The sequence below is a fragment of the Lepisma saccharinum genome, chromosome 4, assembly GCF_977018435.1.
Source record: "Lepisma saccharinum chromosome 4, izLepSacc3.1, whole genome shotgun sequence".
Lineage (NCBI taxonomy): Eukaryota > Metazoa > Arthropoda > Insecta > Zygentoma > Lepismatidae > Lepisma > Lepisma saccharinum.
Genome location: NC_139232.1, coordinates 1,924,832 through 1,949,881, shown reverse-complemented (window position 1 = coordinate 1,949,881; position 25,050 = coordinate 1,924,832). Strand labels below are relative to the sequence as shown.

The 25,050-nt window shown below is 36.2% G+C and overlaps 1 protein-coding gene across 3 annotated transcripts in view; it reads right to left on the bottom strand.

The window, feature by feature from the left end:
- The window catches only part of LOC145986359 (ecdysone receptor-like), a 1,118,076-nt gene that overhangs the window by 850,614 nt on the left and 242,412 nt on the right, over positions 1-25,050 (bottom strand). For all 3 annotated transcript variants that reach the window (XM_083120240.1, XM_083120243.1, XM_083120242.1), the window contains exon 3: positions 3,494-3,553. The gene's annotated coding sequence lies outside the window, so the exon portion shown is untranslated. The remainder of the gene's footprint in view (positions 1-3,493; positions 3,554-25,050) is intronic.

The following is a 25,050-nucleotide window of genomic DNA, read 5'->3' as shown; positions in this document are numbered from 1 at the left end:
GAGGATCAACTGTTTTATACAATCAGGCCTCGGAGAGTTGGAAACTGCCGTAATGGAGGAATGGCCATTGCGCGTATCTGCGAAGGTTGATCGCCTCATTGAAAGCAAGAAAATCGTTGTAAAGTTTGTGTGAAGGACGGGGTGGTCACATACCATATTACTGTAAGTTTTGTTTGGTTTGTTTGCCTTTAAACATCATTATGTTAATGACTCAAATGTGACGTCATCATATAACTTACGAAATGTAAATATTTTTTTCATCTTTATACACAATTCTAGTTTTCTTTAATGCATAAACACATTTGCTACATTCATATGCAATTTTGTGTTAATCAAAGCTTTACTTTTTGTTGATTTTATCTTCGCGTGCTTACTTTTGGAAGCGTGTTTATTATAAATATGTATACCATGTAATAATTTAAATATATGTATTATGTGTGTGTGGTGTGTAAATTACAATCTTCCTGAGGGAGCCTTCAGACGGAAGCGGCAGGCGACACCACTTAGTGGCGGGAACTGGCCTACAGTTACACTGATTCGCAGCCCCAACTGGTGGCTGCCCTACATAGATCCACCTGTCCACTAATCATCTTCGGGGTGCGTACCTCGATGAGTGTCAACAACCTCAGTTGCGAAGTAAAAGCTGTAGGGGTAACATCGCTGTCCCGTTACGACGTTGCCAAGTGTACGTCTGTTTTTGTCAGTTGTTTTTTATTAGTTTGTTTGTACAGTATTTGGGTGTTTTCTATACTAATCCTCTGTGCTTTGTGAATTATTGTACAATTTTCATTCAGTAACGCCGCTGATCGGCTCTCTCTCTCCCGTTTTAGAGTACGTTTGGCAACATGCTGGCCAGTATCTTTCGGGACCTTGTGACACGAAAATGTCCGATGTCAGTCGGGGAGAATTCAACCGATCGCCGATTCCTTGTCTCCCAGCCGCCAGTTGGAAATGCGAGTAGTATGGTCTGTCGGGTTGGCAACCCCGTCCAAGAACTCGTTTGCACTCGTGACAGCGGGAGTAACACGGGCGGAGAAGATCAGGGGTAGAGGAGACTTTCTCTCGAGCAAGTCGTCCCGAAGGTCACGACGATCACGAAGCGGAAACAAACGAACGTTCCACCGGCCGAGCCGCCTTCAAGCGACGCGGTACGGGGATGCGTGGGTCCGGCCGCGATGAATACTCAAAATCTATAAATCATCGGCGAATGATTTGCACCTACGTGCGTCGGACCGCGACGTTAAAAGCACGGGGCACGTGGAAAATTGAAAAGGCGACACTTAATGATTCCTTCAAATGATCGGTCAATACCCTAGGTGCGCTTCCCAAAGCACTTACGTTTGCCATATGACGTTTTAAGACCTGAGGCCACAGGGAAATGGCAGATTTAATTTACTCCAAGCCCCTTCCTCAAAAAGCCACATGGAACAGCGCCTATCTACTTTTGTCGAAATAAAATTCTACGTTTGAGTTTTTCTTTTGAGTCCACTTTATGTAGAGAAAAGCTAATCGGGACTGGATCTACAGATTAAAGTGGAATCCGAGCCATAAGATTTTGCTGAACGTATAGCAACATCAGATAATTTAAACGGATATCTGATGATGTTGATTGCAATTTAGTTTTTACGTGCGCCATTTTAAAACATGTGGGAGCGTTTATAGCAATACATCTGCTCAGTGGCGTGGAATGACTTTTTCAAAAGTGTTACCGGTTATCAGTACGACAATTATGCCTGCTAGACGTTATCAACCCCCCCCCCCCTCCGGTAAAGAAAACATGTCTTCGTTAGATATTTGTTCATTTCGTTCTTGTTTTGCAATGAGCACAGTGATTAAGCTACAAACACTCCTAGAGAGAACTACCACTCATGAGACAGTTACCACGAAAATCCAATGAATGGTGATAGGCCCTTGTCAGTTCTTCATCTGCCTCTGTTTCTTAGCAATGAGCTGCGAAGGGGAAGAAGAAGATCCACACTTTTCTCGGTTCAGTTTGACGTTTGTGAGGTGAGCACTGAGCAGACGACAGACCTCCGCTCCTTCGTGGAAGGGAAGCGGCCAGCTGTACGTACTACTGTTGCCAACTTAGTATTTTGGAGCAAGGTTTGTCCAAATCACGAATCACACCAAGGAACTATATTTTCGTATATTACCTAACTGGTCTCAGTTGTAGTTCAATCCAGCCTTGGCTCTGCAGTCTACCTCTAGTTGCTTCACAGAAATTGTATCCCCATTTTAGGCGGGACTTAGCTCTTTTCTGCCAATCCGATGTGACAACACTGGCTGATCCGGTAGGTACGAACGGCAACAGGGCCCCTTAACAGGCATATGAATAACCCCATAGCACACTATGCCCCAAAGTCCTTCCCCGCTCTTTCCTTCCATTGGCGCCCTCTTCTCCCTTGTTGCCTCTGCAGGGTAGCGGAACGGCCTCCCTCTTCGCTTCTGTCGGCTGCAGGAAAAATGTCCTAGGCAATATCTACTCAACGGCAACGGTGTTCATTAACGTATTTAACAACGTTGTCATTTTATTGAAACTTTTTAATCTTTACATTTTGCTGTTACCTGCGGTAACACCGGCTACATGCACGCCACGGCTCTGCATCTGCTAGAGAATAAACTGGGATAGTCCAATTACAGAGGAAATAATGCAATCCCCCATGTTTCTTGGAACTTTCATAAGCTTGCAAATACTTTATTCCTCTATAAGAGCGATAATATTCCTACACTAAGTTTCTAAGTGAAAGTATTAGGAGGGACAACTGCCGCACCTTGCGCACGCATATGATCCGAACCACAATGTGCCTTCACCGAGTACTGAACCCTGGAGCCCTTGATTTCAAGGCGACGACGTTACCACCACGCCACCGGGAGGCCAAAAATTCTGTGTTACAAGTTTGTTCATACTCAACATAATCTCAGGATAACGTGCAAGTCGTTATAACCACACGTAAAGTGAACACTTCCGAGTACACCCCCGCACGTTTTGCAACGGAGGAAGGACAAGGAAAGGCAAAAACCTTGGCCTTCGAGCGGCTGAATGAACCAACAACTTTGCAGAACGGTCTCACTCCAGCGCCGGGCGACGCGAAATTCGAAGTCAGTCAAGAGGTGAAGGCCGCAAATCTTTCGTTGCTGATTTACACCGCGAAGCGTGAACCCCGCCTGACCTTCCCCTTACGGCTGGAGGCACAGAGAGGGAACGCGGCACCAGAACAGGTAAACCGGAAGACGCCTAGGGTCCAAGGACGGCACGCAATGGAGCCACCACGTGCAAGAAGACTCCCAGCAGAGATCGAGGCGAGCGGACAAAGGAAGGAAGATAATGGCGCGACTGAGATAAATTGGACTCAATGACGTTATCAAGCTATCTGGCAGAATGGGTTTGGTCCTTGTGATGGTCCATCACGTTATATTGCCGTGTGGTTGGTTTCTTTTTGATCTTGAGGCGCTCAACGCTGGAACAAGGTAGACCTTATCACGTTCTACTCACCCGATCTGGAACTTCCCTTTGTCGGGATGCATAAGGTTTGTCCTCCAAAGCCTGGCCAACCTGCAAAACAAGATGGGGAAAAAATGAGTTAACAAAAGCTCCCTGCCGTGGTTATCTTCGTAAAGGTCACGTTACGTAGCTCCAGACGTACGGTAATTGTGGTCTGTTGTAAGACAACGCAACCGGAGAAGAAGAAAGGAGAGTTTCACTCCTTCCGGGCACGTAATGCATTCGCTTTTGTTCCACTGGCGGGAAAACGACTTGAGCAGATATAGCAAGAAGTACCGAAGGTAATCTCCTGCATTATTCTCTGCTTGTTTTGTGTCCGTTTCCAACCTTGAAACGATGGCAAAGAATGGTGAACTGATGTGATAGATGGAAAAGAACCACTCGGCGTGTTAGGGGTGACCCTTTGCAAATACACCAAACAATTCACCTCCCATCTGCGTAGTACACCATGGACTGCATTTTGCAGACTAATGAGGCTTTGGTACCTGGACCTGCCGCCAGTATAATCTTCTGTGTGGTTCATGCTGTGTCGTGCATATATGTTTGTGATAGTCACTTCACACATATCATCATTGATTTTCATCTTTGCGATTGGCTAAAAGTGGCAGAAAAGCTAAGTAAAATAAAGGAAATCAATGCATCAATCACTCATGATTTCCGTGAAGGAGTGTACAGAGAAGTGAGGTCCAAAATTTGGATGCTTCGTTGTCTTTGCTTTCAGTATTCATTCTCATGGTTGGCATTAAACTAGAGAGTAGAACAACAAAATAAAATAAGTAAAATTATAGAAAAAATGATATACATAATATATAATATGACTGTCTTAATTTTCCAGTAGGGCCTTCGCGATGGTGTAGTGATAACGTCGTCATCTTGTAATCAAGAGATCTCAAGTTCGATATTCGGTGGAGGCACATAGTGGCCAGGATCCCACTTTCAACTAAGGTCAAGCCCCGATTAGCCTACCTGTGCATGAAGTGGTGTTTAAGTACCGTGATGTAACCTGTATGTTTATGTTATGTATATTGCCTATATTTTTTTCTCATTTTTATTTTACTTTTTATTTTTTATATGGTCCTTTCACAATTTTTGTATCATTTTTGTTCATACAACATTTATTACAATTACTTGATCAATAGTAGCATTCTGTAGCTAAATAGTACATTTTATTGTATACTGAATTAACTCTGTAACCACATATGTATAATAAATGTAAATTTAAATGTAATCGATGACACGGGTTAGGTGGCAGAACAGCCTCAGGCTGAACCTCGCCCACGCAAATAAAAAATTTGATTTTGAAATAAACAAAATTTCATCTTTCTCCTAAAATCGCAGTAGCGTCTACAAAAACGTTTACGTTGTTCACCACACGCTGTATTCGCATGGTATTATACACAAATCACATTCAAACAATTCTTACAAGTATCCGAAATAGTGACCCATCCTTATCATCCCCATTAACCTTGAGGAACAGAAAAACACATAAAAACAAAACAAAAACATCTTACTCAATACTTCCAATAAGACTGGATACGAAGTGTTTTGAGGCACTGACACGCAACTTCTTTAGATATCTAAATTCATGAATCTCCATGTAACTTCATCAGGCGTAACCTTCTAATCTTCACCACTAGTGGTGCAGGAACAGCCACTGGGGTACACAGTATCCTCTAAATCATCGTTCCTCAACCTACGGAGCGCGACCCACTGCTGGGTCCCGAAGAGGCATTTAGTTAGATGTTAGACCAGAGTAAATTAGTCTATTACATTACATATTCACTTTTCTAGAATGAAGTATTTGTGATTTGTTTAAGCAAGCGTAGGAGAGGGCTTCTTAAAGCACTCGATGTTAGTGATTATAAAATGGGTGCACACCCCTTCAAAGTAATTCTGCCGGCGCCCATGCTTATGGGTCCCATGAAGCGTAATACATGTATGCTTCAAGGTGGGTCCCGGACCGGAAAAGGTTGAGAACCATTGCTCTGAATCCTTTCACCTAATACCACTCTCGAATAATCCGACAGACGAAAGAGACTCCCGTTTTCACTAGCTAAACGCAAAATATTTCTCAGTCCCGGGTTCGATAACCTGTGGAGTTTATTGAGTTTATTGAGAAATTTTCACACCGAAAGTACCCCTGGGGGCATTGGTGCATGTACATTACAAAAATACAACATGTTGACATCGCACATAATATATATCTATACATCAATTTGGCAGAATTTTTTTATAATAATACATAATATAATAGTAAAACACACAATGACAAATTATTTGTTGAAGTGAACTAGTGCTGTAAAAGTGCATGTTATATAGTGTATACAATCTAAACTTATTTTATCAAGTTATTTAATTCTTGAAATTCTTGAACTGAATATAATGTGTATTCCAATAACAATTTTTTCACTTTACTTTTAAAGATTGTGGTTCTCTCAACATTTTTGTAACTTTTTGGTAATATATTGTATAACTGGATGCCTGAGTAAAAAGGTCCTGTTTGGAATGCAGTTAGCCGCACTTTGGGAATGTGGAAGTTATCTTTTTGTCTGGTATTGTAATCGTGAGTGTCTATATTCCTTGGTTACTTCGATTTTGTTTCGTGTATGAAAGTAAGTGTTTCAAGTATGAAGTGTTAATATACGTAATTTTTTGAAAAGTGGTTTACATGTATCAGTTTTATGTGCATTTGCCAAAATACGCAATGCTCTTTTTAGAATTTTAAAAATCCTCTGCGATTGAGCCGAGTTCCCCCAAAATTGGATACCGTACCTCAAAATACTTTCGAAGTTTGAGAAATAGATATTTAACAAACATACTGTATTCAAACTATTTTTTAAGGTTCTTAATTGGTAACATACGGTGTTTAGCCTCTTGCATAAATGATCTATGTGAACTTTCCAGTTTAGACACTCGTCTATAAATATTCCAAGAAATTTTGTATTTTTAGTAGCTGTTATAACGGCATGCCCTACTGTGAAATTATATTGCTTAATAGAAGAGCTTTTGGCTCTAGATACACCAAATTTTATTATATTAGTTTTTTCGTTGTTCATAGAAAGTTCGTTTGCTGAAAACCAGCTTTGTAGTTCAGTAAGAGCTTCTTCCGTTTTTTGAATTAAAGTTACATCGTTAACAGAATCTACCAAAGCCGTAGTATCATCAGCGAAAAGAGTAACTTGGGCAGTTTCAACATTTGCTGGAAGGTCATTTATGAACAATAAAAACAATAGGGGTCCTAGTATCGATCCTTGGGGGATTCCAATAACCACATCTTTCAATTCGGAGTAATATGTTGTTTGCGTCCCATTATTGGATAAGCTATTTATTGCAACGCTCTGTTTTCTATTCGATAAATAGGATTCTATTAATTTATTTGATAGACCGCGGATTCCGTAGTATTTTAATTTCTCTAGTAGTAACTGATGATTCACACAGTCAAACGCTTGATAAATCACAAAAAATTGCAACAACAGAATACGTTTTGTTTATAGCGGAAAGAATATTATCAATTACATCAAAAATGGCATTTTTTGTTGTTTTCGATTTCACAAACCCATTTTGTTGCTTTATGAGTATCTTTTTATCTTCTGCATACTTTATTATCCTATTATAGATTAATTTTTCGAAAATTTTTGAAAAAATTGACAATAAGGAAATTGGTCTGTAGTTTTCAATGTTTGTTTTATTTCCTTTCTTATACAAGGGTATTACTTTTGATATTTTTAGACAATCTGGAAAGTTGCCATTTTCCATACACTCGTTAATTAATTTAGCCAAAGGCTCGTTAATGTACGTGCAAACCTCTTTGATCACGTTAATCGGCATTGAATCTAGCCCTGTTGACTTTTTGTTTGGAGGCACAGAGTGGTCGGATCCGACTTTAAACTGTAGGTCCAGGCTCGGTTAGCCTGTGCATAAAGTGGACTACAACCAATATCTCAAAAAGTTACTTTCCTCTACATTATCTCCCTACCCAAAAGAATTCTAACGTCAACCTATTCCATTATATTTTGGTTCTTGATACTTCATTTGATCTGTGCTCTCGGAAAACTATATAAGGAAGTATACACATCGTTTAAAATAATCGGAAAACGATGAAATTATTTGATTTAAATTGTTATTTAGCGTCGCTTTTCTGCTATTATTGTCTAATCGTGACGATGAGGATGAGCCATGATATGATGAAACTGATGAAAGGACTCTCACAAAGAGCACCCATGCCCAAACCGGGATTCGGCTCCGGAACCCTGTCGTCATATCGAGCTGTGATAACATTTCGGCCACGCAGATGCGATGGAATAAGGTCTAAAACTTAATCTGTTCCGGAAAGGCACTTTGTGCACAGAAAAGCTAATCGGGACTGGACCTACAGTTTAAAGTGGGATCCGAACCACTTCAACGGGTATCGAACCCGTGACCTCTCGATTACAAGACGACTACGTTACCGCAATGCTACCGGGGAGGCCCGAAAAAATGAAAATAGGCATAAAATTTTACAAAAAAATATTCAAAATTATTTGTATGCGTTTCTCTTTTTATTGAGACTACAATATTATGCAAATTTGATTACAAAAATTAAAACCTGTGGGCGTTCTAAAATGGAACATTTGTATGTGAAGGTTATACATTGTACTCCCCACATGAAAAACTTTCCTGGCGCCACTGTTTACCACTACCAAATGTAGTTAATTAATTTGCAATAGCACTATCGTCCAACACAATAGCTTAACCTCGGGATTACTCTTTTCTGGAGGAAAAAATGCTGGAAAGCTTTTATGCAGAGTTTCTACGTTTCCAGGCCGAAAAACTTTCGGCTCGACCGAAAACAATGCGTCTCACTCGATGGCTTCCACGTTAGAACGGACATTCCTGCCGTTCGTTTGTCTCCATCCCTGCCCGTCTGCTCTCTCAGTCAAGCTTCTCCTTTCGGAACAATGGCGAAACGGACAAAAGAAGAACGAGGATAAAAATGACGGAAGCAGAATGCGTTTGCGCGTTAAAACAGTCAATCTGTTTCTGCCGAAGGACGAGCGTTTCATCAACTTGCAAATTGAGTTCTGAAGCCATTACAAAACTGATTGAGATTAATTTACTGCAACAATAAAGTTCAACAGCATTGAAGTCGCTTTCCTGTGACGAGTTTCTGAGCTGTTTCGGGTTTCAACGAGGTAATCGAAATGCACTGTTTTGCAAACGGCGTATTCTCCATTCTCGCGTTATTTAGTGGGAAAAGTGCCTAACACGAATTCCTGGACGAACTACTTATTTTACCCTCGTTTGTTGTGACGCACAACGGGCTCTACAAGTGTCACAGGCGTTTTATTAGCTGTACAAATTAATTCTCTGCTACTAAATGAAGTTACCTATTGAACTTTACTCTTGTTTAAATCGGACCTTTCCCCGCCATGTTTGGCAGTGGCGGATCAAGAACTTACGGTTTGGAGGGGCGAATTTCAGTCGGGTACCTCACCTCACCGAGAATCAATTTTAACCTACACTTTGCACTGTGGTACGTAAACAATATTTATTGATCATCCTCCGACAGAGAAAATATCTCCATTTACAGTAAACTTACACTACTATACACACTTTGTATTTTAAATAATGGACATGTAACAATATACATGCCTACATATACATACATACGCACACATACACACAAACACATATATACATAATATAATAAAGTAAGTATATGCAACTGTACAAATGGAACATATCCATCCTTGTGGGGCGTAAGGGGTACCTTCCACGTAGGGGCCCAAAAGTCAACCTCACTTCCACGTAGTACACCCTGGACTGAAGACTAACGAGGCTCTGGCGACTGGCACTATGGCCAGTATAATTTTGTGTGTGTTGTCCTTGTGTGTGCTGAGTGCCCGTTTACAGCCTCAGCTTTTATCACAAGTCAGAAGATTTTAAGATTTTTAGTTATGCAACGTTAGTAGAAGTTGAACGCGATAAGGACAGTTGCTATTTAATATTCGCAATTCATTTGCACGTACTTAGAACTAATTTGCACGTACTTAAAATTCATTTGCATGTACTTAGAGTACTTTACATTTATGTATTTGCATGTTTATAACTTTTATGAATATATAATTATTTATTTTATGAAAAAATATGTATATAGAAGGTAATTAGAGGTACTTAACGCTATTCATATGATTTTATATTCATTACTACAAAGTATGTAATGTATGAAACTATAATAATTAATGTTTATAGTATTGAAAATAAGAGTTTATGGTTTATGAACCGCTATGAACGGTGGTAATGGGTGTAGGTACAGGTCCAATTACGATTGGGGACGGTCCCGGTACTCGAACCCGCGATATGTAATATTATTAATTAGTACTATGTAATAATGTATGTTATTATTGTATGAAACACGATGGTCTCACACGCTAGACAGAATACTGTCTCCGAATCTCGACTCGGCTGTGAAGGTAGACAGAGAGAATGAATTAATATTCAGCGCAGGTAGAGGAGAAAGGAATTTAGGGAGTGTGCGTTCAAGGTCAAATGACGTCAGAACGTCAGAACAAAGGAAGAACCCGATTGACCAATCAGAGAACGCGTCGGTAGGTTTTCAGAACCGGTTTTTTTTCCAAGGTTAACCAGTACGCAAGAACAGGGGAAAGCTATGCAATACTGTAGGGCAGGGGAGGGATTCAACCAGACAACAAAGAATGTCTGAGAATGCGCAGCAAGGGTCAAATCTCTGAAGCTATGCGTCGCTTGTAGAACCGGTTTCCGCCGCCAATTAATATTCCGCTCAGGTTTGCCTTCAAGGCACAGGACGCTTTAGCGCAGGGTTTTTTTTATCTGTATTATGAAGAAGGGAGAGCTATTAGGGACGGGGCCTACAGTTTTCACCATTTGCTTTTATCACGGGGTAACGAACCTAGGACCCTTTGATTATTGATTTAGGTAGTAAATGTATGTTACTGTGTGCTATTTAACTTAATTTTGAGTTTATTTTTTACCAAACTTTGACTTTATGTCAAATTTTTTACAAGTCTTTATGTATTTTTACCAAAATATCACTATTTATACTATTCAGGCAACATTTTTTATTAAATTTTGGACCCAAAGACATTTTTCAACTTTTAACTTATTATTTTACAACTTTAAGTTAATTTTTTACCAAAATAACACTATTTGTACTATTCAGGCAACATTTTTTATTAAATTTTGGACTCGCAAAGATATTTTTACAACTTTTTAACTTATTATTTTAAAATTTTATGTTAATTTTTTACCAAAATAACATTATTTGTACTATTCAGGCAACATTTTTTATTAAATTTTGGACTCGCAAAGATATTTTTACAACTTTTTAACTTATTATTTTACAATTTTATGTTAATTTTTTACCAAAATAACACTATTTGTACTATTCAGGCAACACTTTTATTAAATTTTGGACTCACAAAGACATTTTTTTCAACGTTTAACTTATTATTTTACAACTTTATATTAATTTTTTACCAAAATAACACTATTTGTACTATTCAGGCAACATTTTTTATTAAATTTTGGACTCAAAGACATTTTTTCAACTTTTAACTTATTATTTTACAACTTTAAGTTAATTTTTTACCAAAATAACACAATTCTATCTGTTCAGGAAAGACTTTTAGTTACATTTTCGACACACAAAGTGTGTGTTCTCATCTTCTATCTGTTTATTTCACAAGTTTAGGCTTATTATTACCAAAATAACACAATTCAATCTGTTCAGGAAAGACTTTTAGTTATATTTTCGACACACAGAGTGTGTGATCTCAATTTCTATCTGTTTATTTCACAAGTTTAGGCTTATTATTACCAAAATAATACAATTCAATCTGTTCAGGAAAGACTTTTAGTCGCATTTTCAACACACAGAGTGTGTGATCTCAACTTCTATCTGTTTATTTCACAAGTTTAGGCTTATTATTACCAAAATAATACAATTCAATCTGTTCAGGAAAGACTTTTAGTCGCATTTTCGACACACAAAGTGTGTGTTCTCAACTTCTATCTGTTTATTTCACAAGTTTAGGCTTATTATTACTCAAATAACACAATTCTATCTGTTCAGGAAAGATTTTTAGTTACATTTTCGACACACAAAGTGTGTGTTCTCAACTTTTATTTGTTTATTTTACAAGTTTAGCCTAATATTTACTCAAATGACACTATTATTCAGGCACCATTTTTATTACATTTTGGACTCTCAAAGACTCACACACACACACACACACACACAGAGAGAGAGAGAGAGAGAGAGATATTTTTTCCAAGTTTACAGGATTATTCTCTAGTTTACTCAAATAACACAATTTAGATGTGTTTTGAATTATATTTTGGATGCAAAAGTATGTTTTGACAAGTTCTACCCTTTTATTTTACAAGTTTAGGCTTATTATTACTCAAATAACACAATTTAATCCAGTCAGGAAGGATTTGTTATTATATTTTGGATGCACAAAGAGAGGTTTTCAACTTTTTTATTGATTTTTTGCAGGGTATGTATTAATTTTTATTTATTTTGTTTTGTATCATATATACATTTACAAATTTTTAACTTAGAGTTTAGTATTTATTTAATTTTTTCAAAAACACTAAAGAAAAAGTACTTTTAGCTAAAATGTAAGCCACAGAATATATTATTATTATTAGGGTTTACTGATTTCCACTATGCCATTTTTTGTTTGCTACGTAGGAAAGTTTGTTTATTTTAGAGTTTGCTGAGTATTTTGTTACTCTTATACTAGGAAAAGTTTTCTAAATATATCAGGTAGGGCTCCATCCATATACTTTTGTTTTTGCTGTTTGGAGATGATGTGATCAGCATCACTCTCCATCTGCTTTTTATTTTATGTACCCAATATTATTTTGAGGCTTAGTGAATTCTAGAGCCTATTTATGCAGGAGAGAGGGCTTGAAAATTTTGATCTCAGATAACCCACAACTATTTGTCAGAGTATTTTAAAGGATATTTTATATTTATTATGTGCCACTAGAATATCAAAGCTTGCTTAATTGTTATGTCCGTAACGCTGTTATTGTATTTACAGGTAAGGCTTACTGGATAAAGTACACGAAATGTTTAACATTTCGACTATTTGCCTTTATACGAGGCCAAATTTTTAGTGTAACGAAAATTATTGTGTGTCTATAAAGACTGAAATCCCTTTACCGATGGGTCCATAACTGGACGCTTACCAACATTGTTTATTATTTTTATAAAAAAAATATAACCATTTATCAATATATTGACAATTCACACGACAAACCGAAGTTCACACACGACTGACTATATGGACCATAGGTAAACTTGCTAAACTTTTTTCTATGCTAGAAGAATAATTTAGCTTTATAACCTTTTTCAAGGTATTTTTTAAGTATTACTGGATTTTTTGGGTGCATCAACATTTGGGTTATTTCCATTTGGTTTATTATACGAGGCTACAATCACTATCTGAACACTGAAATCCTCTGATTGAAACTAAAAGCTTAGGCTGTAACTAGGGATTTAGTATGTATAACGACAATTTATAGGACAACACGAACCTTACAAAGGATTATAGGTGACGTAGGACCACATGCCAGAGCTTTGTTAATCTGCAAGAAGCACTTACAGCTAATATTACGAGGAAATGAGGTTGATTTTTACTGTTTTACAAGAATGCTATTTTTTATACACCCAATATTTGCTTTTTCAAGTAACTACATGTACCAGAAGCATTTACAGGCCAACTCTAACTAGATTTTGATTTATATAAATGTAGCAAGAACTATATTTCTGAGGAAGTACGCAAAAGCAGATTACCCGATTAAAGTATGCTACCTTCATTTGGTGCAAAGGTACATAAACCTTAAACTTAAAACTCAGCTAGCTTATCTACAGGGTAGGGTTCTTTGTAAACAACGAAACCAGACAGGATGCCTTCCAATGGAGACGTTTAAACGAATATATTATTTAAAACAGGATACATGGAGTAAGAATTTTACATGGTAAGCTACATTCTTCTATAATTTTCTCGTTACAGTCAATTTTCATCTCAATATTCTTTTTATTATTTATTTTCTTTATTTGGATATTCTTCTATATGTACTTCCTTCGTAGTGGGCAGATCTGGATCGGGACTTCCTTCTCAATGGGCGGTCTGGACTTCCCTCTTAATGGACGTTCTGGGTCGGGACTTCCTTCTTGATGGACGGCCTGGATCGGAACTTCCTTCTCAGTGGACGGTCTGTATCTAGACTTCCTTCTTAATATGGAGGATATGGACTTCCTTCTCAATGGGCGTTCTGGATCGGGACTTCCTTCTTATCTTCTTTGTAAACTTCCCTCTGGATTTCAATTTATTTAGGTTTTGACTATTTAACGAATGCCTTTATCCTTTTCCAACTTTTTCCTCCAAGCTTTGGGAATAATACTAATATCCTCCCTTGGGGCTTCGATCGGAACGCGCCACCACTAACTAGGTACAACAGAGTGTATACTTGGTGCAGCCGATTGACATGCGCATCCAAGTAGGTGCTACAGTTAAACTGCGCAACCAAAAAGTGCTGTGGGGCGTCGATCAGAACGCGCTCGCCACTGATGTAAACAAAATTTCCCCTATAGGAATGGTAAATCAACCAAACAGATGCAATATCTGTTCAAAGACACAAACTTGTATCAGTGATTTGACTTCCTTAATTTTCATATTAACTTACATGTGATCACTGGTTTGATTTATAAAATATATATATTAATTTACTTCTTTCATATTTATTCTTCGTCTTCTTATAATATATTCTATTGTTTTTCATCTTTCCAATTTGCTTTGTTCTCATTTATAAAGTTATTCACATGTATTATGCCAATTCTTAACCTTGCACGCCTGGTGCTGCCATCTCTATTCTTCTTTGGCAAACTATTCACATTACTTGGTCCTATTGGGTACGTAACACAATATTCCCCCCGTTGGCCATAAAAAAAAATTGTCGTAATATATATATATATATGCAGATACATTTTTTTTCAAATTATATATGTACAAGTCTATTATTTCTTCTTGACGCTTTCTTTCTTCTCTGCTGTACAATTATATCTTCTAATGTTATCTAAATTCTCTCTCCTTTCTACATCTGTTTTTATGTGCTTTAGAAGAACTGTATTTCTAAAAGTACTTATCACTTCATATGGGCCTTCATATATGAAAAATAGCTTTTTGATAGCTTTCTCTGAAGCTTTGCTCACCGGATGTGTTTTACAAAACACCAAATCTCCTTTCTTGATATCTATTTTCTTAACCTTCTTCTCTTCCTTTGTCTTTCTTCTATTTCTCTTTTTATACAGCTCTAATATCACTTTCTTCATTTCGCTCTTTTGCTCCATCATATCTGGCCACTCCAATTCTTCAAACACATATGGTTCCTCCGTGTATCCGAGAAATAATTCAGCAGGGCTTCTTCCTGTTTCTTCTGACAATGCGTTATTTAACAATTTAGTTATTTTATTAACAACAGTTGACCATCGTGTATGGTTATCGTGGCAGTATGTTCTTAACAGTCTGACTATTTCTCCATTGTATCGTTCTATGGGATTCGAGCTGGGGTGGTATCGCGTTACATTTATTACTTTGACTCCTTTGAATTGCATATAGTCCATGAAATACTCCGATACAAACTGTGTACCATTATCTGTTAACACCTTTCTAGGAATTCCATAGTGTTTAGTGAAACCGTCTTCGAAACATTTAACTATCTCTTTTGATGTTGCTTTTCTTATGTTGTAACACATTACAAATTTGCTACTTATGTCCACGCATGTAAGGATGTATTGGAATCCTCTTGATCTCGGCAGTGGTCCAATTAAGTCTATGGATATTAAATCCAATGGCCTTCGAGCTATAACGTGTAATTCTTCCTTTCTTAATTTCCATTTAGATGGCTTAGTCTTTATGCATACAACGCAGTTTCTAACATGGTCCACAACATCCTTTTTCAGAGTCTTCCAAAAATAAAAACGACGTGCCATCCTCAAAGTTTTGTCTGTCCCCAAATGTCCTGACTCTTCATGTACTGTTGTTAAGATCTTATAGATCATTGCTTTGGGTACACAGAACCTTATTTGGTGTGGATTTTCAATGTTCACTTTAAAAATCATGCCTTCTATAATTCTGTAATTCCCTTTGATTCTGGCTTTTCTCATCTTCGTTTCTCCAACAATAGTTTCTCCTTCCAATATTTTAAATATAGTACTAAGTTCTTCATCTTCTTTCATCTCTTTTATCCATTCTTCTTTTACTATATTCTTCATTTCTTCCTCCACAATCGCATTTATGGACAATTTGATTATCTCTTCTGGTTCTTGTTGGGGTCTTATTGGAGCTCTGCTTAATGCATCGGCAATTTGATTATCCCTGCCCTTTATATCAATCACTTCAAAGCTATATTCTTGTATTAACAGGGCCCATCTGGTAAGTCTAGGATTCCACTGCTTTGCCGAATTTAGCCAGACCAAGCTTTTGTGATCGCTGAATACCTTAAATCTCCTTCCTTTGAGGTATGGTGAGAACTTTTGTATTCCGAATAGGATGGCTAGGCATTCGAGTTCACTTATAGTATAGGATTTCTCAAAAGTCTTAAGAGAACGGCTGGCATACTGGATGACTTGGTCTTCTCCATTGCTGTCCTTCTGGAATAGATACGCCCCTAGTCCTATATTAGATGCATTGGTTCCCAAGCAAAATGTTTTCTCGAAATTCGGTTGGCTTATGGCAGGCGATGATATGAGATCGTTCTTCAGTACACCGAAAGCTTTATCTTCTTCTTCTCCCCAATTCCACTTGTTATTTTTCTTTAATAGCTCATACAATGGTCTTGCCTTTTGTGCAAAATCTCTAATGAACTTGCTTCTCCAATTACACATTCCAAGAAATCTCTGTAATTGTTTCTTTGTAATTGGCTTAGGGAAACGTCTTATCGCTTCATCCTTATCTGTACATAGCTTAATTTCTCCACCGGATATAACATGGCCTAAAAACTTAACTTCCTTTCTGACAAAAGAGCATTTCTCCAGTTTGACGGTTAATCCTACTTTTCCTAATTTGCTCAATACCCAATCGATTCTTCTTATATGTGAATCCCAGTCTTTACTGTGAATGCACATGTCATCTACATATATGGCTAACCAATGCTTAGTTTCTATCCCAAATATCTTGTTCAACGCAGTCATAAATGCCGAAACCGATGAATTTAAACCATATGGCAATCTTCTGAATTGAAACAATCTTGAGCCATATCTGAATGCTGTATACTTTCTTGACTTCTTCTCGATCTCAATTTGAAAATATCCCAGGGTCAAATCAAAAGAAGTAAAGTATCTGCTTCCTGCAAATGAGTGTAGCATCTCATCTATTCTATCCACCTGGTTTCTTGGAAGTAATACGTGTTTGTTTAGTTCTCTCAGATCTAAGACTGGTCTAACTCCTCCATTGGGTTTGTCAACTACATGCATCGGGCTTACATGTATGCTATTTGAATCTTCTATAATTTCCCATCTTAACCACTTCTGAAGTTCTTCTTCTACAGCTTTTCTTTTCGCAATAGGTATCGGATACTGTTTAGATACTATAGGTCTTTCTGTATCTACTTCTATTTCGTAGGAATACCCTCTGGTGAGTCCTGGCTTTTGGCTAAACAAGTTCCTATGTTCTAACAAAACTTCTTGTAATTGCTTCCTCTCTTCTCTGGAGATATCTTTGCACTCATCAACCTTATTCTTTATCTCTTCAACAGATGCAGTGTATTCATCATTTTCTTTATTCATTTCACTTTCAATTTCTCCACATATATCATTTGGTACTGCCTTCATCTGTCCGTACATTAAATTGAGGTTGCCAATGCATTCTTTTCTCTCCATTTCGTTGTTTACAGTTTCCATAGGAACATCTAGTCTTTCTTCTTCCAATGACTCTAGATTCAATCTTCTATCTTTGATATAAATATGGCCATCATATTTTTCCAAAAATGGTATTCCTAATATCATATCGCTTCTTAGACCTTTTACTACGAGAAATCTGACAGGAAAATTTAACCCTTCAAGGTTCATCATTACGCCGACGGTTCCCTGTATTTTATATTCTTCTTTCCCTGCTGCCATGACCAATCTTATTTTATCCCTTTCTGATGCATCTAGACGAGCTTGTGGATATTTTCCTTTTATCCGTTTCCAACAATCATAACTCATTACTTCTACCACACTACCACAATCTATTAGGCATTTTACTTCTAATTCTATAATTTTTGCCTTTACATAAAAAGTTCTCCCTGGCTTCAGGTCATTGAAATTCGGCTCTTCTATTAAATATAACTCAAGACTTTCTCTTTCACTATGTATATTTCTATTTACAATTTCTCCCTGCCTTACATTTCTCTCTGTTTTTGCTCTCACACCTGGGAGATGCTGCAAGAGCATTACATGTTTGACCCTCTATTCTCTTCTGCATTCCTTGAATCTTCATCTGCTGTAATTCCCTCTTGGAATCTTCTTGCGTCATTACAATAATTTCTGGCTAATTCTATGGCTTCGTCTCTTTCTACATCCGGAAGTGCATTTCTTCTTTCCATTTCTTCATTGGGCACACTTACTCGGTATTCTCTTTCATTCTGTTCATATATGTTCCTCCATCGCTGATTTCCTCCTCTTCCGTATCTTCGGAAATTATTTCGGCCTCTCAGGTTTCTCCAATTTCCTCGATATCTATCATCGTTTCTCTCTCTTTCTTCCACAGAGTCTATGTTTCTTTCATATCTTCCATTGTTTCTTCCTAAATCTCTTCTTTCTGCACTTGGTCTCTGGTTTCTAACTTCTATTCTTCTTACATCAAATTCTTGTCTCCGGAACTTTGGTTTTGAGCGCCCTTCTTCTTCTGAATGTTGCCTCTTTCCATAGAATCTTCCTTCCTTATCGTTCCAGGAATTCTGAGTTTTTGTTAGCACATCTTCGGTTCTTAGATATTCAATCAAATCATCAACTGCTTTTATCTTAACCGCTGCTATAGCTCTCTGTATTCTTAATGGCAATGTTTGGACAACTTGTTTAACCAGCTCCTCTTCACTGCATCCTTCCTTTAGGTTTTTGAAGCTTCTAAGAGTCTCCCATGTATGTTCTTCCAGGCTGTCGACTTTTGACCAATCTACATATCTTCTTTTTAATGCTTCTAGCTGCCTTTCCTTTATGTCTTCACTGCAGTAGTAGTTCAGGAATTTTCGGCTGAACTCCTTAAAATTTCTAAATTTGTGCTCATTTAGTTGGTACCATCCTGCTGCCGACTGTTCAAAACATGTCTCTATGACGTTCAAAATCATTCCTTCGGGGATCCTCATAAGTCTGACATTTGTTGCTAGTTCCCTTAAAAACTTTCTGGGACATTTATCAGATATATTCCCATTGAATTTTGGAAGATGCTGCAATTCTTGTGGCCTAGGTATCCTGGTCCTATAGTTCTCGTCTCTCGGGAATTCATTTTCCAATATGTCTAAGAGCCTTTCATTATTACTTCCATCTTCGCTATTCTTCCATTTTCTTTTCTTGTGACCTCCCGCTATTCTATATCTCTTATGCTTCTCTTCTTCCTCCGTCGTCGATTCATCGCTTGAACTCTCTTCTCTCAGCTCTTTCTTAACCTTCGTTTCTTCACTTTCTCGAAACCTAGGATTTATGTTTCCTTCTTTGATTAATAGCTTTCCTAACTTTCTTTCCACTTCTTCTACTTTCTTTTCTGTCTTCTCTATCTTTGACACTGCCCCATTTAATTTTCTGTCTAATTCCTTTCCTTTCTTATCTGCTGCATTAATTTTATTTTGATTTTCCGCAATGTCCTTCTCCATACTGCTAGTTTTTTCTTGAACTTCTTGCAGTTCCCGCGTATTTACTTCTCTCAGTTTTAGAACTTCCTTTTCCATTCTATTGCGTGTTTCCCAGCTTCTATCTTCTATTAGAACCTTTGCTTCCTCTATCTTGCTTTCATTTGCATCTACTCTAGAAGATACTGCTTCTATTTGCGATTTATTTTCAACAATTTTTCTTTCCATATTGTCGGTTCTGTGTATATTCTCCTCTCTAAGTTTTGAAACTTCTTCCTCGATCGTCCTATTTATATCTACGCTTTTGTTTTCAATTAGCAGTGTTGTTTCTTCTATCTTTTTTTCCAATGCTCTTCTATTTTCTTCACATGTCTCTGTTATTTTCTCGTACATCTTCTTGCTTTCATGTCTTACTGCTTCTATTTTTCTACTATTTTCATCGAGCCTTTCTTTCACTTCCTTGTTATTTTCTTCTAACTTTTCTTTTACTTCTCTGTTGTTCTCTTCCGCCTTCCTATTACTTTCTTCAATCTTCTTCAGTTCTCTGTTATTTTCATTTATCTGCATTGACAGCTTTTGGAACATTTCCATCAAGTTTATTTCTTCTGTTTTCTTCTGCTTTTCTTTTAGCATTTCCTTCTTGCATTCCTTACATGTATAATCTTCTTCCCTTTTACTTATTGATATGTATTTCTCCTTTCTTATTCCTTCGCACGTCCAATGTTTCATTTCCTTACATGTGACACAGAAAATAATTTCTTCCTTGTTTCCTTCCTCTCCGCAACAAATGAAAGTTTCCCTTTTTTCTCCGTCTTCCTTCATTGTAGCTTTCCCATTCTCATTTCCATCTTTATCCTTTTCCTCCATTTTCAATTATTCTTTCTCTCTTCGCTGTCTGGTTCCTAATTCTCTAGCCCCAAAAGTTGGTCGCCATTTATTTATGCTACCTTCATTTGGTGCAAAGGTACATAAACCTTAAACTTAAAACTCAGCTAGCTTATCTACAGGGTAGGGTTCTTTGTAGACAACGAAACCAGACAGGATGCCTTCCAATGGAGACGTTTAAACGAATATATTATTTAAAACAGGATACATGGAGTAAGAATTTTACATGGTAAGCTACATTCTTCTATAATTTTCTCGTTACAGTCAATTTTCATCTCAATATTCTTTTTATTATTTATTTTCTTTATTTGGATATTCTTCTATATGTACTTCCTTCGTAGTGGGCAGATCTGGATCGGGACTTCCTTCTCAATGGGCGGTCTGGACTTCCCTCTTAATGGACGTTCTGGGTCGGGACTTCCTTCTTGATGGACGGCCTGGATCGGAACTTCCTTCTCAGTGGACGGTCTGTATCTAGACTTCCTTCTTAATATGGAGGATATGGACTTCCTTCTCAATGGGCGTTCTGGATCGGGACTTCCTTCTTATCTTCTTTGTAAACTTCCCTCTGGATTTCAATTTATTTAGGTTTTGACTATTTAACGAATGCCTTTATCCTTTTCCAACTTTTTCCTCCAAGCTTTGGGAATAATACTAATATCCTCCCTTGGGGCTTCGATCGGAACGCGCCACCACTAACTAGGTACAACAGAGTGTATACTTGGTGCAGCCGATTGACATGCGCATCCAAGAAGGTGCTACAGTTAAACTGCGCAACCAAAAAGTGCTGTGGGGCGTCGATCAGAACGCGCTCGCCACTGATGTAAACAAAATTTCCCCTATAGGAATGGTAAATCAACCAAACAGATGCAATATCTGTTCAAAGACACAAACTTGTATCAGTGATTTGACTTCCTTAATTTTCATATTAACTTACATGTGATCACTGGTTTGATTTATAAAATATATATATTAATTTACTTCTTTCATATTTATTCTTCGTCTTCTTATAATATATTCTATTGTTTTTCATCTTTCCAATTTGCTTTGTTCTCATTTATAAAGTTATTCACATGTATTATGCCAATTCTTAACCTTGCACGCCTGGTGCTGCCATCTCTATTCTTCTTTGGCAAACTATTCACATTACTTGGTCCTATTGGGTACGTAACAAGTATCTGAAAAACAGATTTTTCTATGCAAGTATATTTTTATTGACTGGATTATTTAACAGATCAAACAGGAAGACTGCAAAATTCATTAAATGTAGTTCTATAGTATAGGTGGTTTCAGAGATATAAAAAGAACAAATATAAGTTTTCGCTTTTTTGCTTCTGAGGCTAATCGCGACGCTAATGGTAAATGGCGAGGAAATGTAACGGAGGAGAAACAGTCCCAAAAGTTAAGGGCTGCATGTAAGTTAATACCCCAGAGATATTACAGTATCTAGGTGTAGGTTCTATCACCAGAACATTTCTATCATAATAATACTGGTTATGCTGTACTGTTAGCTAAAGATGCTGATATTTGAGAAACTTAAAAGCTTATTTGCAAAATTTTAAGATAAATAATAATCTGTTAGAATGTAAACATAATTTATATCCATTCTGCACAAGATCTGGTGACAAAATTTAAAAATTGTAATCGCCCAGACAGGGATTCGAACCCTGGACAGATAGGTTAAAAGCCTAACGCTATACCATCTAAGCTATCTGGGCACAAGGTATTTTTTTTTTTTTGAAAAGTTAGTTATGTTAAGAAATATATTGAAACATTTGAGAACACTTTCGGTCTGGTTCGACAGAGAAGGAGACAACATTTCCAAATTTTTAGACTGGGTGTATTTTTCCACTATAGAGGCCTTCACTATATGTAATTCGAAACGCTAAAGTTCAGCTAGCTTCCAAAATTGAGGTAAAGATTGTGTTTGGCGAGATTAACAAGTTACACTTATATCCAGTTACAGACAAATAAAGCTAAAACTCTCAGATTTACTGTACTAGCCAAGTTTTAGTAACATTTTCCTTCACTATAGTACAAATACCAAAGAAATAGGTATATTTTATTTATATTTTGACAAAATGTACTAGTATTTAATTCAGAAAGTTAGGTAAAAAGCAGTATTTTTAAAAAAAATATTGTTACTGCCTTCAAATTTTATGTTATTTAGCCACTAACAACTGGATTACACTGTTTGGCATCCTTTAAATAGGAAAAGAAGGAATTATTTGTTTAGTATTTTTACTATTTTATATTTATTTAAGAAAACAATTCTACAGTTTAACTTAATTTTTAACAAATTGTTACTAAATAGAGTGTATGAAGGCGTATAAAGTTAATATTTGTACTTATCAGTGCAACTAACAATTATATTTTATACACACACACACAAAAGATAATGTTTACAGTTAAATTACTTGAATCAGAGAATAATATTTTACAGTAATTGATTCATTCAGCACTAGTCAGTACTTTTATGCATCAGAAAGTTTTTTTAATTTTCTATTACGCATGCTATTTTGAGCTTTTCTTAAAATGTATTTCTAAGGCAAACTGGTATAATTTTCTGCTTATAATGAAAAGTTGACATAGTTTTCGCACAATGCATTGTATATTTGTTATATTCTCTATTTACAATCCAAATATTACGCTTATTTAATGTATAACTAACTAATTCTCTAGCCTTCTTAAACCCGAAAGTTCATGGCTACAGCAACACATGCCTTTCATCTGTCCCTGTCCTGAGCAAGATCTATATACTCCTTTCCATCCCTACCAATTTCCTTTAGGTCCATCTCTACATTATCCCTCCATCTTTGTTCTGGTCTTTCTATTGGTCTTTTACCAACAGGTTTCCCAACAACAATCCTGTATACTATTCTTTCCTCTCCCATTTGTACCACATGATCTATACACCTAAGTCTTCTTGATTTAATCATTCTAATAATATCTGGACATGAATACAAATTATGTACTTCTAAATTATGTAACCTTCTCCACTCATCTGTCTCCTCATCTGTTTTAGGCCCAAATATTTTCCTAAGGATCTTATTTTCAAATACTCTCAATTTATGTTCCTTTTTCAATGTAAGGGACCAAGTTTATTTACTGTATTGAATTTTCATTTTTGTAATTAACAAAAATTAAAAGCTTATACTGTAGTTATTATATCTTTTTCTATCAGCTTATTTTGAAATTAATATTATTAGGTATAGTCTTTGAATTTTATAACTATATTGCTTTTTTATCAATTTATCTTAGAGTACACACAGACAAACACATGTGTACAAACTTTTATGTACATAGATATGACTTTTTTCAATATATTAGTATGAAGATTGCACTTTAACTATTCAAGCAAGGGTAGGAAAGGTAGGATTTCTGAGAATTTGAGAATTTGTTGCAGGATTTTGTTGTCCAAGTATAGATGAGAACTGAGCTGGGAGACTGTTTTGAACCTTTCCATGAGAGTTTGCATGTGAACTGTATGCAAATTGAGCACTATTGACTGTGCATGCTTCTAAGTTTTGCTGTTATTTTACATCAACTCTGTGCGACTGTAGACAGATTTCCCTTTTCAACTAGTTTTTATTGATTGTATTGTATATGTTTTGGGGACTTAGCAGTTTTATGTTATGAGGCAGTTTGTTGTAGAATATTTTTACCTGATTGTTTTGAAATATTGAGTGTCTGCTGTTTTACTTGTAATTATTATTATTCTTGTGTTGTGTATTTGACTATATTTTGTCCAAGTTCGTAGTATTTAGAATAATTGTTATTGAGTTGTAGATGTAGGGAGTAATAATCTTTTGCAAGATGTCCTATACTTTAGTCTGAACATTATTCTTAGTGTTCACTTTTGAAGCCTTAGTATTCTGGTAGTATTATTAATGTAGAGGTAAATTAGGCTGAAATGTAGGCATTTTTCTGATAAATTATACTCACTTAGTTGTTTCAGCAGGTAGAAGTTGCATGATGGTTTACTGCTGATGATGCTAATTTGCTCTTCTTATGTAGTATGTACGATGTAATTTATTTGAGTAATTGGAATTTTGTACTGAAAATAAGATTGCTTGTCTATCTTATTCCTATGTTGTTGAGTTTGTCCATAAGCAAGCCATGTTTTTTACTCTATCCTATGCCTTGGAAGAATCTAGATATATTGTGTTTGCAGTTTTATGTTTCTCTAAGGTTTCAGCTATATAGTTTTTTAAACTGTGCTATAGGTGTGACTATTGATTTCTCTTTCTGGATGCCATGTTGGTTTCTGTGTATTCCTTTTGCTGCTTGAATTTGACTTAGGTTGTTTGCTTTTTTTCTTAGGTCTTTATTTGTATATTTGTTCAGTATTTTTTATTTTTTCGAACTTTAATTATTTTAATTTTATATTAACTAACATATTTTACTTTAACAACAAAATAATTTACTCTAATATAAAAACTTCTACTTACAAAAATGTAATATTATAATTTTTAATTTTAGAAAATTGTATTTTTAAAACTTTAACTTTGAAAAATTGATTTTTAATTACTTAAATTTTACATTAACTAACATATTTTACTTTAACAACAAAAGAATTTACTCTAATATAAAAACTTCTACTTACAAAAATGTAATATGATAATTTTTAATTTTAGAAAATTGTATTTTTAAAACTTTAACTTTGAAAAATTGAATTTTAACACATTTTGACTTTAACAATGTATTTTGAATTTCTTATGTAAAAGAATATTAAAAAATAAAAAATACTGAACAAATATACAAATAAAGATCTAAGAAAAAAAGCAAACAACCTAAGTCAAATT